At 40.7% G+C, this 12,407-nt stretch overlaps 1 long non-coding RNA gene across 1 annotated transcript in view; it reads left to right on the forward strand.

The window, feature by feature from the left end:
* Positions 1–1,315: 1,315 nt before the first annotated feature.
* Positions 1,316–12,407, forward strand: part of LOC134160348 (uncharacterized) — a 29,134-nt gene continuing 18,042 nt past the window's right edge. Inside the window, exon 1 of the long non-coding RNA XR_009963524.1 lies at positions 1,316–1,458. This is a non-coding gene — a long non-coding RNA (uncharacterized LOC134160348). The remainder of the gene's footprint in view (positions 1,459–12,407) is intronic.

Consider the following 12,407-nt stretch of genomic DNA (forward strand, 5'->3'; position numbering starts at 1 on the left):
AGAGGCTTTTTAGAAACTCCCACTGAGAGCAATTGGTAGCTGGTTGGTGCCTGCTCACTCTGTTGAAAACCCATCCCTAATTGCAGGCAGGGAATGCTCTGGCCTATCTGCTCCGCTCTGCTCTCCTGGAAACATTCATGGTTTTGAACTCTCTGTGCACAATTACAGGTCAAAGTCTTTGTGATCAGTCCTGACATGATTTCAGTGGCATTTGGCCTGGGGACGTTAGCATGTCCTTCTCTCAATTCGAGCTGAGAGAATCTTTATTGGCTTGTAACTGTTGTTTAGTTAATCTAGTGAACGGCTATTTAGGAAACAACCGCTTACTAACGGTGAAAGCTTCAACCATTGTAAAATACCATGCCTCTAAAGACATCAGAGAATGATGAAATGTAGATGGAAATGTTACTTTGCCCACACCTATCAATAAGTCTTAAGTCATATCATGATGTTCTTTTTTTTTTCCCCTTTAAAGACAGGAAAGGACTGCATATCACAGCCCCATGATAAAAAGGGACAACAAACTGGCTATTGAAATTAGAGGATTTTGTCACGAAATAATATTCATTGCTGTGTTTGACTAGAATACTCAACTGCACAGATAAAGTGGCTACATGTGAAAAGTGGGCAGATAATTCTAGGTTATGTCACTGATACTCTGAGAAGACGTCTCAGCTACTTTTTCAAAGACCTAAAATGTACTAATGTTAACTGGAAAATACTTTTTTTCTTGTGTGAGCCATTTTTGTAATGCCAGCAGCACTTAAAGTGCTACTAGCTCTTATAATAGGAACAAATAAAATCAAAATTGCTCCTTACCTCCTACCCTAGTATATAATTTTGACCAAGAGTATCTGATTTATCACACCCTAACAGAGTGACTCAGCTGCACTTCTTTCACACACTATTCTCTTCACCCTCAAGAGAAAGAGGAAGCAATGTACTTGCTGTGCAGAGACCTCTTTCAGTTACAGCCACAGAACAATTAACATTACCTCATTAGCTTTTGTAGTTCCTTGAAAGCAGAAAAATCCAGATTTTCCTCTCTCCATCTGCCACTATTATTCAGCACAGAAGGTTGGGTGAGAAGTAAGTTGCTTTAATTTGAACAAAATCTTCAGGGCAGTAATCCATGGTTATTAAAATTAATGTCCAGACTATTCTGCTGCTCCTAAACTGCCTAACTTGGAAGCCAAAATGAATTTGTATACTGGTAATAAGACAGGGGGCTATTTAACTCTCTCTTTTGTTTGTTTGGTGTTTTGGGGTGGGGTTTTTTGTTTGTTTTTTCTTTCAGTTCTGCTTTTGGTTGGTTTTTGTTGTTTTTTTTTCTAACAGTGGCACAAGTGAAACACTTGTGTAAAACCCTTGAAGAGACAAAGCACAGCTTTTACCTCAGATGGCTCGAAGGATGCATCACAATCCTCCTACTCCTGAATACTGAGCTGCAGACCTTTGGTAAGTGGAAACAGGGACATGCAGAGAGCCTTCAATAGCCCCATCTGCAAAGATGAGATTATGGCCCTGACTATATTTAGGTCACTTATTACAGTGAATCAGGGACCTCCAAGTTTTCTGAACACTATGGTCTGCCAGCACCAGGGATGAAAAGGGGGGTGTGGCAGGTATGTATTTTGGCTCAAGGAATGGTCAGGCATCAGGCAATGCCTACTGACTATTGCAGGGTATGGCTGCACTGCACTGGGAAGTTGGACTGTAGCACTTGAGCCCTTCCAGTGTCAGTGCTGATGTACTCTGATGGAGAAATTACATTTAACAGACACTGACTTAGTCTTAGAAAGCCCTTCAAGATATGCTTCTGTATGCAACTTCTGCTTTTATGGCCCTTCAGCATCTTAAACATCTATGAGGTCACTGTAAATGAAACAGCGGAGCATTACAAAGTATTTTCCCTTCTGTCTCCATGTTTCTTGAATTACACTGAATTCACTCCAAGTAAGGTATAGCAGTACCATGAGTTAGGAAAACACTCAGCATATACATTCCTAGATAAATTTATTATCAACACTCTCAGTGGTCTCAGTGTAAGTCTCTATGTCATTGGCTAGATGTTTTCTCTGCAACATCAAGGAAAATGGTAACACTGTTCCTCAAATGGGGTATTTCATTATCAGTAAAGTTAATGCCTTTCAAATTTTGTTATGTAACTGAGCATAGCTGTTTAAAGTAACCATCAAGTGCTCTGGAGCCTTCCTTCCAAGGAGGTAAATATAGCAGACATTCCAGTAGCATAAATGTCCCCAGTACAGTAAAGGCCAATACCTAACTCCTTAGGTGCCTGTTTCTGGTGAGCATTTCCTTGGGATGCACAGCTGTCCCCCAGCTTACTGTGCTATACTCCTACAAAACCTACCATATGAGAATGTCACACCCACCCTTTTCCTCCAGTAGGTTTCTAACAACGGCCAACCTTATTTAGGACCTGGTTCAGTAAAGCATATAAGCTACTACTTAATTAAAAAAAAAACACGTATCACCACTTTTTTTAAAGATTTGGGATAAAAGGCAGACAAATAGGCCTAGTGAAAATACTCCTTTGAACAGGTAACAGAATAGTTATTCCAGGGAAAAAAAAGCAAGGCAAGTAAAATGAAAAAGCAAAAAGAGAAAGATATATTTATGTGATAAGATTTAGCGTAAGGTGTCCCTGCCCAAGGCAGGGGGGTTGGAACTAGATGATCTTAAGGTCCTTTCCAACACTAACGATTCTATGATTCTATTCTATGATTCTATATGTATTTTTACCCTTTTAAAGGGATTGTATAATTTTATTTCTGGAATTATAGTTAACTTGCACAATTTTGGCATGAAGAAAGGCAGATATTCTCATTGTTTGCAGAAGATTAGACTCCCATCTAGCAGAACATTACTATGGCGACAACTGTTAAAGGAACTATTAAAAGAGACAGCTAGATAATTTTAAAAAAGTGAAAAAAATGTAACCTTGCTGTGAGCAGGCATACCCATAGGGACTTAAATAGATTACTCCTGTTTTCAAGGCTGTAATACTAACCTAGTGAGTGAAAACTGCCAGACTATGAATGCCCCTCGGCTGCTCATCCTCCATCACTTGCTGGCTGGCTGAAAGGGTAGGATGGAGTGAGGCAAAAATAATAAAATAATAAAAAGTAAAAAAGAAAAAAAAAAGTATTAAAAGCTTTCTCACTCCTACAGTCTGTTCAGAAGCTCTTAAGGGTTGCTATAGCCGTATTTGGGATCCTTCTGTGACATTGTTTTTCACACCATGCCTAGAGAAATTGCAGCTGAAATGACTCAAGAGCTACTTCTGGGTCTTTCCAAACTGCAGCTTTCTGGATATAGACAGCACCTTTGAACCACTTATCCAGTCACAAGTCTTAAAATTTCTTGTAGGCGTAGCAGGAGACTAGGTATCAATTTCACTGAAGTAGGGCATCTCATGGTTATCATACTTGTTTTGTTTATCCAGTTCGAAGTCTGGATCTGAGTAAAAAAATCATGGTCAGCAGCAACAGCATTGCACTGCATGTGTCAGAAGATGATATGCAATTAGTATGTTTGTCTGGAAGCTAAGAGGATATCAGCAATTGCTATCGTAACCAGAATTCACATGGAGATCATTACAATTCAAACAGCTATTTGACCTGACTTTTTAAAAGACCAGAATAAAGTAGTCTGATTGGATTCCCCAGGGAATCTGGTGTTCAGCTGGGAGAGGCTTTAGCTTTGTTAACTGTCTAAGCACTGTGAAGTGTTTAAACTGGAATAATAAGGTTTGAATTCTCAGGGTCAGCAGGCCAATGCAGAGAGTGTATTTTTAAAAGAAAAGCGTGCTTTATAAAGCAATTAATAAAATTCAGACCCTAAGGTGGCATCTGTTCCATTTATTTCAAGAAAAGGCATTGCAGAGTAGCAGCAAATTGCCTTATTTCTTTGTCTGAGTTGATTTGAAAATGTATCTAATTGTAAAAGAGCCCCCAGAGGACTGCCATCAGGTAGAGCAGTCATAAGTAATTGTCTTGGGCTTGACTTTGTGTAAAAAACAATTTCACTGAAGCTGAAAACTAAACCTGCTCTATGAGGGTGACAGCCACACATTCTCACTTTCAGGAAGATTGGCATTACCAGACAGAGAAAGCTCTTGAGCAGTCCCAAATTATAAAAAAGATCCACTAAGTCTTTTCTACTACTATTATTTTCCTTTTCGCTGCTTGTTAGTTATGTTAATCCAGTAAGTGAGCAGAGAAGTATCACTGCAAATACTCTTTTAGGACTTCTCAGTCTGGCAAGAGCCTTAATTACACAGACATTGGATTTCTTAATCACCTATGTCTTTTCCTCCCGTGTTTGAAACCTTAGTCTCTGGCTTGTTTCAATATGAGTTATACCGTAACTTTTTATACAACAACCTTTGTTCTGATCATGTAGCTCCACTGTAAGTCAAAGGCAGTTTCAGGTTACCACTGGGCAAGCCTCTTCTTGCATGTTCTGTAAATGCCACGTAGCTTGTATAAATCAAATAAACTACTGGACATTGTCAGGACTCAGGTTTGTGCTGCTGCTCTCTATTGCAGGCTTGCAAAAAATATTTCACTCTCAAGGGCCCAGTCAGCAGTTAAAATAAACAGCATTAACAAATCATTACAACCTTGTAATGGAAAGTAAAAAGCAAAACAAATATACATTTTTCATTTTAGAAGACCTTCGTTTAAATTTCCAAACGCAGTTTGATACAGTGTGACCACTTAACACCACTCAGTTCAGGCTCTGATGCAGATTTAGCTGCACTACAGAGACTGTGCAAGTAAAAACAATTAACAACATGCTTTTATAACCTGACCTCTAGACCAGAGCCTGCGGAAGGCACTAACATGACAAACCTGCATGAGAGACCTCAGAGTCTGCGCAAGTGAGTATCAGAGAATATTTTCAGAAGTACTTCATACGTTGCCTGCAGGATCTGTTTTTAAAACAGACATAGGTACCTGTCTCCTATTAACCTCTGTGTAGTAAGGTGTCAGAATATCTTCTCACATGCTTACTTAGTTCTTATGGTGACAGAATAAGAACTAAGTATAAGACAGTTCACTTGAACTGGTGTTAATGCAAGTGTTTACCCTGTCCTCAACGATTTAATCAAACTATTACTGGGGCATGTGTGCAATTGGAAAGTGTTGTTACCATGTTCAGGCAAAATTTCCATACAATAACTGATGCTAATAACTCTGCAGCAAAGTCATCATATGGCACAAACTGTGCCAAGAAATACAGATCTAAGACCTTCATTTTGAGTTATTCTGCATAGTGTAGCTGGAGTTTAAAAAATAAAGGATTGTTTTTTCAAAGCAATCTTGAGCAATAAAATCCTATTCCAGCGAAAGTGCTATTCAGTGCCTCAAGACAGCCCTCTTCCTTCTTTACCCTTTGAAGATAATTTCTACTGATCTTGAAATGTGTCCACCTTAGGGATTAAGACAGTTCAAGTATGTGTGAACCTGCTTGAAAGCTGCAGTTTTTCCCTGCTTGTCATAACAGTCCTGCAGAAAGCTGAAATCAAATAACCAAAGAGTTGGAAGAATTTTGATTGCAGTTTTTGGAGGTGAGATAAATTAAATCCTAAGTAATGAAGAAGCATGGGCTTTCCATGGTAAATTCATTTTGTATCAATAGTGATTTCTTATGTAGTTGATGGCTAATCCTGCCAGCAATGTTCATAACTCACTATCAATAGTTAATTCTTTGGAAAATTGCATGTAGAGGGACAGCTTTGGTTAGCTATTTTAAAAATATCTCTCGGGTTTATTGATCAAAGTTACTCTTAGTTAAGCTCTGTGTGCATAAGAAAGTGCAGAATAGCCTGCTGTCATAAAACATAAAAGAACTCAGTGTTTCTTTACCTTGGGGAAACAAACACCTTATGCCTTTACAGCAATTCGAAGGCCAAGACAGGAGACATGAACTTGCCTCAGTGTCATTCCAGTACTAACAGCCTCATCTCCCAAAGGCAGGATGCTCTTCTGATGTAGCTGTCAGAGCAGAAGCCTCCTACCTTTCCCTTTTGTCATCTCAATCAGAGTCATGAGGAGGTAAAGCAAAGGGTGTTGGCTTCACACAAAGAGTTGTGATTTTCAATCGTTATCTTCAAAGCAGGTAGCATCTCGTCACCTGCTGTCTGTTTTACCTGGTAATTAAGGTAAGACACCTTCACTTTGATGTTTAAGGCTGGCCAGCAGCATAGCTTCTTCATGGTTTTGCTCACAGTGTGAGGAAATGTTTAATTCAAAGCTATTCAGTGTTTATTAATAGAACAAAGGAAGACGCACCCATGTCTCACCCATGTACCTAAAGCATTAGCGTGGCATTGCTGACATGTAAACTATTTTTTAAACAGTATCCGTCACCTGACTTTGGGTATAGCGAAATGTCACTGCAACTTAGGACGACCCTGACCCTAACCCCTGACCCCAGATGGAAACGTTGTCACTTCCAGCACCACAAGGAAGATGACCTTTCTGAACTTCTCCAAATACTAAAGCAAAAGGGAAGAACCACACGTAGTTTATCCATGTGTGTTTTCTAGATGCTAGTGCAGCTGCAAGTTTGTAATTGATTTCAAAGCATGGATCAGATCATATCCCATGTGATCTGCTGTTATCCTACGTGAGCTGCTGGTTGCCCAAAGGGTTTCCCAGGCTGGTCACTTAGACACCCATATAAGAATTTAGGATGGCAATTTAAAGTGAAAATTTCCAGGTACATTAGTAATACTGTGTAATGGCTGGAACCTTTTATACTGGTTTCGGCATAATAATTGCATTCAAATATGAAAACTTTTGATGAAAAACTGGTGTTGTCCCTTAAACCCATGTCCCTGCATAGAAACGGGAGCTTGCACAGGATCTGTAGAACTCCCACCAACTGAGCAATAACATTACTAATGCAGAATTAAATGAGCTTCTGACTTTTTGTAATGCATCTTTTATATGCTGCCTTTAGCACTGACCAACAGCCAATGCAAAAAAAATCCAGGGTATGGCATGGATTTTTGTGTTTAGAGGATACCAAAGGCCAGCAGTGCTCAGGCCTTGGGTTTACCGAAACTCCAGGTGTGGCCAACCTTACAGATGCAAAGGACAAAGTTCTCCCCATGTTCACTTTCTCCTGCACACATAAGCAAAAGTAAATCAATCGTGACCCTGCAGGATTAGCTGATTGCTGGAAAATGACAAGCACAAGGTAAATATTTAGGTCCCAGTCTCACTGTGATTACAACCTTGAAGAAAGCAATTATCCATCCTTCCTTGTGTCCCATCTGGGAGCAAGGAATGCCATGTTACTTTTCTGGGATGAAGCCTCCCCTACATGTTGTAACCTCTCTAGGAAAGTTCATGCTGGGATATTTACAACCTTGGTGTCATTGCAATAACTTTTCCTTTGAAATCTTTGAATTAAAGGAAAGAAATTTATATTTCATGCCCTTCAGCTCTAGCCAGCAGATTTAGAAAATTAATTTCAGCAAAATAGCCTGATGGAAAAGGCTTTGCTATTTCTGCTATATCCTATTACGATTATCATAATTTGATGCATTGGACTTGAAGTGGTCCTTAGGGAATCAAACAGGAGAAGGCACCCTGCTGGGCTCTGGTGCTCTCAGGTACAGCACAAGGGCCTTTGCTGCTCCAGGGTTTTATAATCTAAGTAATGTTTCAAAAAATAGTATAAAATGTGCTGCTCAACATAATGGTGGTGAATCAACACCTACTGTATTCCTCAGCAGAAGGTGTCTATAAAGATCTGTTTAGACTTTTCCACTCTGTTTTTCTCCAGTTCCTACTCTTCAGATCCTGAACCTTTAGAGGAAGTATCCCGGTTTTTCATGAACCTCAATTCACCTCCTGCGTTGTATGACATAGTAAGCACTACCATTAAAAATATTGTCCAGGTGTGTCTTGTGCAAAAAATAGTGGTAGTATTCAAGTATTTCAAATGTGGACATATGTTTCCATATGTGGACACAGTTTCCAAAGCGCTAAACAATGTGAGGATGATCGAATCTTTACAATACTCACACGACAAGAAGAGCAGGTAAATATTATCCCTTATTCAGTTATGTAAGTGGAGTCAAAGGTTTTTATATGCTGTAGGTTTAACACAAGTGGTTTCCAGCTGGTCTGCAGAACTACAGGTCTCACAGTTTAATGGTAAAAATGTCTCATAACCTTGGAGGAATTCTGATTCTTCATCCAAAATATTCGGTACCACTGATCTGTATAAAATCATATAATACTATGGTTTGACACCGCCCTGAAATTTCTTCTGTCATGTTAATACATGACAGCACAAGAAGACACTGAACACTCATGCTTGGGAGAAGCTTCTGATTTTATGCAGAAAGAGTTCAAATAAAAAACAAGCTATGTCAAACTGCAGAAGCCAGTGCTATAAAGTAATAACACGTTTGGGTTTATCGTCTTCTCTGTTAATGTGTGAGGACCTCTCCTTGGATGTCTGTAGGACAGGAAGTAGGTATTCCTCACAGAATTTGCTGTGCATTTCTTCATAATGCAGGTGTAAAAGGACTGATATTTTACCAAATTAAAATTGTACCTGAGTCATTAGGAGCAGGGGTTCATTATTATCTCTACAGTAAATCATGGTGGATATCATTAAAATCTCATCTTTATCTACATGTCTGCCCAGCATTTTGTGGTTTAATTCTAGGAAGAAATCAATTTCACTGAAAATACTTTCGATAGTGGATTTTACTTTTCAAGCAAACAGAATGTTATTCCATTTGTGAAAGTGCCAGTGTTGATGTCATTATCACTTGTCTTAGATAGAAATACTACTCACAGTTGAAAAAAAAAGAGTAGCTGTGAGATACCCTGGGAACTTCCATGCAGGTGGGTGGACTAGGAGAAGCAGGACACTCTGAAACTCCCCTCCTGTCACTGAGACTGCATGTGAGAGGGTCAAAATGCTGGGTGGGAATGGGCTGACACAGACAACATTCAGTTTGTTTAAAAGAAACTTGTTCACTAAAGGCAAAACATCTCTCATTAGCATGCCTGATCACTACACCCATAGTAAGCAAACTTTCTGGGATGAAAAATTCACAAACACCCTGTATAACAAAAGCTGATTTCTACAGATGAACACACCCATTCATCTAGGAACCACAGTCAGATGGTGGTATTCATCTGACTGTAAGGAGGGAGATGGGTACAAAGAGATAGCCAGCTCTCAGGGAGCTAGTCTTACCTTTCCTCTGATTTGTTGTTGGAGATTTTTTAATCTTCATCATTTTGATCTTCTTCTGAGGGACCATAAATTGCAGAGAAAGCTCTCTCACCTGCCACGTATTTTAGAATGGTGACAGCGACATAAGTCAATACCTCCTCCTTCAATCATTTACACAGTGCTTCAAGAAAATGAGACAAAATGACAGCCAACTCCTATGACAGCCACTCTTGCTGACAAACCCTGCAAGCCAGGAGTAAATTCAATACAACCCACTATTTTTGTTCAGATCGTCTCTCAATATGAGCTGTTGCTTTCTTACTTTTCTTACTGTGGCTTATATGGAACATAGTCCTCGGCCAGTAAATAAAGGGAGATCCTCAGCACTGTACCAGCAGCTCTTTCACCAATTAAAGATGCTGCAAGCAGCTGGGAGAAAAATGCTGCACCCAGCCTGAATGGGTGAAACCCTGACTGTGGGCCATGCCAAGACCCCCTGCCTGTCGTCATGTCTAATGAGAGGCAGGACAGTGGCAGAGCTGCTGGCACCTGCCCTGGGATGCTCACCCCAGATCTTGTGACACATAGCCCACTCTGCAACACCACCCATTTCAAAGCCAGAGCAACACTCATGCACCATGGCTCTTACAAGTGTATTTAAGGGTCTCATTTTTCAAACCATATGCTGCTGTTACTGCCCTACAGCCCCTTCACTCTTAGCAAGGCAACCCACTGCCTTTTACTGGCTACAAAACCTGCAAAATGGGGAAAGCACAAGTGTCATGACTGGCCACAGGTGTAGGGCTATTGGCTGCCCTTTGTGTGCAGCCCCTAGCCCCAGCAGATGCTGGGACTTCCTTAGCCTCCCTGGGGCAGGACCAGGCATGACAATAGCACATACCCACCCCAACAAGATGCCAGGTGTGGGGGTCAGAACAACTGTTCTGTTTAGCAGTGAGAAAATATAAGGAGCTCTAGAGCATAATTCATGATAACCTCAATCCTACATCGCTACTGGGATAAAATAAAGACCTCCATTCTTAATTCCTGAAGAGAACACCCCAGCAGTAAAGCACAGTCTCTGCCCCAGCTCTCCCCCACTAGCCAGAAAACCAAAGGAAATAAAAAGATATTTTAAAAAAGCTCTTTACAAAACTATTCTCAGAACAGGCTACTTTGGTCTGAGCCCCAAAGAACCCTAGGAGAATCTGGAAGATGATCTGATCTATGCCCACTGTCCACGTTGACAGAAAAACTATCTGTGGTGAGTTAAAGCAAGGTGCACGTGATGCTTCTAAGGGCTTTTCCAGCATCCCGCAAAGGGAGAGGTCCCTCCCCACATGGGAATGTCAGCGAACAGCCACAGCTCTGCTGAGATGGAGGAGCTCCAGCTGAGGAAGCCATTGCCAGTGTTTGCATTGGTCTTGGTCATCTGTAAAGGGAGAGGGGACCAGCATTTAGTGTTTCTGGAGTTTCTCGAGAAGAAATGAGAAAAAAGTCTGAGCAGACAGAACAAAGCTCTCCCTCAAATCTCCCGGCTGTCAGATTTGACAGGACGGCTAAGGAAAAGGAGAAAAGCAATCAGGAACTGAGAATCCCCTGGAGCAGACTTACAAAATGTCTGGAAAATATGCTGTCTTGGCCTGAAGTGCTCCTGCTTCTCATACCGGGTATAAAGGAGGGAAATCTGCCAGGAGCTGTCTGTGCTGGAACAGGGTGGCAGAGGATTCCAGCTTAGATACTCAGTGATGTATAAGTGGATTTCTGACCATCCTAGAGCTGCTGGTTTTTAAACAGACTGTTCAGACAGCACTGCACCTGACCTTTCCATCCTGAGCAGCTTTGCTGCTGTGACTTTGATCCTTTCTCATGCGTTCTCATGCAGTATGTTTTCTCTCACAATCCATGTATGAATAAGATACGAACAGGTGACCCCATCCTCACACTGCATTTCTTTGTGTGATGTAGGTACTTTGGCACATGTGCAGTGTTTTGTCTGAAAGAACAACCTAGGAAGAAGAAAACAGGAGCCATAGAGTAATAGTACTTTGCATTTCCATAACCCACTGTGCCAACGGCCTTCAAAGTACATGTGAATGAGATTCAGAGATTTGTTGCAACACATTTACTCTTCTGCCAACCAGCATTATCCTGTTATCAATATTCTGCAGACGCCTGCCCTCAGCTTTTGTTATGTTTGCGCCTGCATTGAACATCACCACTCCCTTTCCTTGGTATGGCTGTAGTCAAGCATAATTATGCAAAGCAAACTTGTCAGCTCACACAACAGCAACCTCTGAAAAGTGAAATCTCTACACTTGCCTCTTAGAAGCAAGAAGATCACAACTCTTTGGTGTTTGATTTTGATCTCACACTTGTTCCCTTCTAATGGAATTTCCTTGACTTCAAAGTAGAGATGATATACATGGGAATGAGATCCTTTTATGGCCACATGAGTGTAAACTGCTCTCTGGCAGTCACACACATTGCTCCAGCAGAGTCATATTAATCACACCAAGACTGAGGTCTTCCACTCCTTCCATAGCTGACTTCCCACTGAAGACTTGTTCACAGTACATGTGAATCCTTCACTTTCCAGTGTCTGACACAGCATCAGCACCAGTGTGATTAACCCAATCACAGAAAAAAGTACCATGATGTCAGATTTTAAATCTGGCTTCAATGCAGTGAGCTCAGCACTCATTTCTAGTGATGAGCTGGAGAACAAAAACATGACAGCAGTCTGAGAGTCTGAGAAGGGCTTAATCATCACTAAGAATAACTGCAGCTTCCAGCTTGGAACTGTGGATCTGGTTAAGCATTATTATGTGTTTGTTAAAAAAAAAAAAAAAAAAAAAAAACAAAAAGCTCGCATCAAATAATAGTGGCAGGAATGACTAGAAGTTCCTCCATCCTCCGGGTACCTGCAGAAGAGAAAGTGTGCGCATTTTCTTTTCACATGCATCGTTTACAATGCTGAAAGAGCCAATGCTTCCAACTTTCCAAGGGAAATCTTTTATCACTTTATCTCAGAGCTATGATTAAACACAGGGCCATTAAGAAGATGGATATCAAAAGCTGGCTTGTTATTGCTTTTAAATGCTGTGTTTTCTATTCTGTGAGTAGGCACGAGGCAAATTTTATGGAGTTGTAATACCCCTCCTCTT

The sequence above is a fragment of the Pezoporus occidentalis genome, unplaced genomic scaffold, assembly GCF_034315485.1.
Source record: "Pezoporus occidentalis ecotype Australia unplaced genomic scaffold, CSIRO_AGI_Poc_V1 ctg16, whole genome shotgun sequence".
Taxonomy (NCBI): domain Eukaryota; kingdom Metazoa; phylum Chordata; class Aves; order Psittaciformes; family Psittacidae; genus Pezoporus; species Pezoporus occidentalis.